Genomic DNA, 4,377 nt, shown 5'->3' with positions numbered 1-4,377 from the left:
CAATCTGCATTTATTTGTTATAAAATATTGCAAAAAGGGGGGGAAAGATGTCATATATTTCCCCAAAATTTGGCTAAAAGTAGAATTTCAATCGCTTGAAGTAATACCTTTTCTGAAACTGTGTACATATATCATTCAGCAAATCCAATGATAATCATATGTCTTTCATCTCATTTTTTTGTAAAATTGCGTCAAAAACTTCGCGTAGAAAAAGAGTGTTTGTAAACAGTACATTAATTTCTGGACCGATGGCCGGTCTAGCTATGAAAATACGGATTGTCAAACAGAAAACAGCCCATAAAACATGTAAAAAATAATCTTGATGAACTTATAAACCACCTTTGAAGGCTAAATTAGCACTCATCTGTCTAAAAATGAATTTTATTACACAATAACTTTCCTATTTTAAAATTACACAGGGGCCAAAATGCGAAACTAAACTCCTAACTGTGTATTGCTACCTTAATAGTAAATATTTTTTTCAAATTCTCCCTTTTAACTTATTTTCTGAGTTCTGCTAGCTAATACGAGTAAAATGGCCTTTTATTTTTGAAAATTGGTTGAGTAATGAATATTTTATGAAGGTTAGCAGTTGACACTGAAACGCGACAAAAAATGATTTTAAAGAAAGGTGCCAAGTCAGAGTGTAAATCTTGTCTCTACCTCAATTTTTAACCAAATCTTAAAAACTGTACCTCTTTTGTCAGTTTTTTAATGTTGAATATCTTAATAAGATCTCTGATGATGCAACATTGTATAAAATGTAGCAATTTCAAGCATAAAAATGTTAATCTTTATGCTTATTGCATACCAAAGACTTGATTAAAAAACTTGGTGATAGGGAATCAATTTCTTACATCTGATTTAACTATACATTTAATATATGCCAAAATGTAACATGAAATCTTGATAAAAACAATAATTTGATATATTCGCAAGAAAAAAACCAACACGTTCAATACTTAGGCTACTACATGCAGCCCAATCCATCAGAAGCAAGAGTTAAGCAGATAGAGTACAAATATAAGCCTTGTGTCAAAATGCCTAATTTTGGTTGCTAAGGACTGTAAACAATAAAATTGACATATATTGTCATTCTTAAATACTTAATTTACTCAGAAATTGATTAAGAATCTAAATATCAATAGATTTGTGGCATGAAAAGTCTTAAATTATACAATTCTGAGCTTGGTAAGTATGCCATAAGGTAGCAATAAACAGTTAGGAAAAAATACTAAAATTTGCCCTTATGAATTTTACCATCCCCTTTTCATTGCTTTCTTGCAATATCAAGCTTACTGTTTGTGTCATATATGGGCATATGTATGTAATCAGAATCTTCCATAGATTTTATATCCAGTATATAAAATGGTAAAATATAATTTCTTTTTGGTGTATCCATGGCAACAATCTGCATTTATTTGTTATAAAATATTGCAAAAAGGGGGGGAAAGATGTCATATATTTCCCCAAAATTTGGCTAAAAGTAGAATTTCAATCGCTTGAAGTAATACCTTTTCTGAAACTGTGTACATATATCATTCAGCAAATCCAATGATAATCATATGTCTTTCATCTCATTTTTTTGTAAAATTGCGTCAAAAACTTCGCGTAGAAAAAGAGTGTTTGTAAACAGTACATTAATTTCTGGACCGATGGCCGGTCTAGCTATGAAAATACGGATTGTCAAACAGAAAACAGCCCATAAAACATGTAAAAAATAATCTTGATGAACTTATAAACCACCTTTGAAGGCTAAATTAGCACTCATCTGTCTAAAAATGAATTTTATTACACAATAACTTTCCTATTTTAAAATTACACAGGGGCCAAAATGCGAAACTAAACTCCTAACTGTGTATTGCTACCTTAATAGTAAATATTTTTTTCAAATTCTCCCTTTTAACTTATTTTCTGAGTTCTGCTAGCTAATACGAGTAAAATGGCCTTTTATTTTTGAAAATTGGTTGAGTAATGAATATTTTATGAAGGTTAGCAGTTGACACTGAAACGCGACAAAAAATGATTTTAAAGAAAGGTGCCAAGTCAGAGTGTAAATCTTGTCTCTACCTCAATTTTTAACCAAATCTTAAAAACTGTACCTCTTTTGTCAGTTTTTTAATGTTGAATATCTTAATAAGATCTCTGATGATGCAACATTGTATAAAATGTAGCAATTTCAAGCATAAAAATGTTAATCTTTATGCTTATTGCATACCAAAGACTTGATTAAAAAACTTGGTGATAGGGAATCAATTTCTTACATCTGATTTAACTATACATTTAATATATGCCAAAATGTAACATGAAATCTTGATAAAAACAATAATTTGATATATTCGCAAGAAAAAAACCAACACGTTCAATACTTAGGCTACTACATGCAGCCCAATCCATCAGAAGCAAGAGTTAAGCAGATAGAGTACAAATATAAGCCTTGTGTCAAAATGCCTAATTTTGGTTGCTAAGGACTGTAAACAATAAAATTGACATATATTGTCATTCTTAAATACTTAATTTACTCAGAAATTGATTAAGAATCTAAATATCAATAGATTTGTGGCATGAAAAGTCTTAAATTATACAATTCTGAGCTTGGTAAGTATGCCATAAGGTAGCAATAAACAGTTAGGAAAAAATACTAAAATTTGCCCTTATGAATTTTACCATCCCCTTTTCATTGCTTTCTTGCAATATCAAGCTTACTGTTTGTGTCATATATGGGCATATGTATGTAATCAGAATCTTCCATAGATTTTATATCCAGTATATAAAATGGTAAAATATAATTTCTTTTTGGTGTATCCATGGCAACAATCTGCATTTATTTGTTATAAAATATTGCAAAAAGGGGGGGAAAGATGTCATATATTTCCCCAAAATTTGGCTAAAAGTAGAATTTCAATCGCTTGAAGTAATACCTTTTCTGAAACTGTGTACATATATCATTCAGCAAATCCAATGATAATCATATGTCTTTCATCTCATTTTTTTGTAAAATTGCGTCAAAAACTTCGCGTAGAAAAAGAGTGTTTGTAAACAGTACATTAATTTCTGGACCGATGGCCGGTCTAGCTATGAAAATACGGATTGTCAAACAGAAAACAGCCCATAAAACATGTAAAAAATAATCTTGATGAACTTATAAACCACCTTTGAAGGCTAAATTAGCACTCATCTGTCTAAAAATGAATTTTATTACACAATAACTTTCCTATTTTAAAATTACACAGGGGCCAAAATGCGAAACTAAACTCCTAACTGTGTATTGCTACCTTAATAGTAAATATTTTTTTCAAATTCTCCCTTTTAACTTATTTTCTGAGTTCTGCTAGCTAATACGAGTAAAATGGCCTTTTATTTTTGAAAATTGGTTGAGTAATGAATATTTTATGAAGGTTAGCAGTTGACACTGAAACGCGACAAAAAATGATTTTAAAGAAAGGTGCCAAGTCAGAGTGTAAATCTTGTCTCTACCTCAATTTTTAACCAAATCTTAAAAACTGTACCTCTTTTGTCAGTTTTTTAATGTTGAATATCTTAATAAGATCTCTGATGATGCAACATTGTATAAAATGTAGCAATTTCAAGCATAAAAATGTTAATCTTTATGCTTATTGCATACCAAAGACTTGATTAAAAAACTTGGTGATAGGGAATCAATTTCTTACATCTGATTTAACTATACATTTAATATATGCCAAAATGTAACATGAAATCTTGATAAAAACAATAATTTGATATATTCGCAAGAAAAAAACCAACACGTTCAATACTTAGGCTACTACATGCAGCCCAATCCATCAGAAGCAAGAGTTAAGCAGATAGAGTACAAATATAAGCCTTGTGTCAAAATGCCTAATTTTGGTTGCTAAGGACTGTAAACAATAAAATTGACATATATTGTCATTCTTAAATACTTAATTTACTCAGAAATTGATTAAGAATCTAAATATCAATAGATTTGTGGCATGAAAAGTCTTAAATTATACAATTCTGAGCTTGGTAAGTATGCCATAAGGTAGCAATAAACAGTTAGGAAAAAATACTAAAATTTGCCCTTATGAATTTTACCATCCCCTTTTCATTGCTTTCTTGCAATATCAAGCTTACTGTTTGTGTCATATATGGGCATATGTATGTAATCAGAATCTTCCATAGATTTTATATCCAGTATATAAAATGGTAAAATATAATTTCTTTTTGGTGTATCCATGGCAACAATCTGCATTTATTTGTTATAAAATATTGCAAAAAGGGGGGGAAAGATGTCATATATTTCCCCAAAATTTGGCTAAAAGTAGAATTTCAATCGCTTGAAGTAATACCTTTTCTGAAACTGTGTACATATATCATTCAGCAAATCCAATGATAATC

The sequence above is a fragment of the Mytilus galloprovincialis genome, chromosome 1, assembly GCF_965363235.1.
Source record: "Mytilus galloprovincialis chromosome 1, xbMytGall1.hap1.1, whole genome shotgun sequence".
Taxonomy (NCBI): domain Eukaryota; kingdom Metazoa; phylum Mollusca; class Bivalvia; order Mytilida; family Mytilidae; genus Mytilus; species Mytilus galloprovincialis.
The sequence above is the reverse complement of the archived record's forward strand: the minus strand, read 5'-3'. Positions refer to the sequence as shown.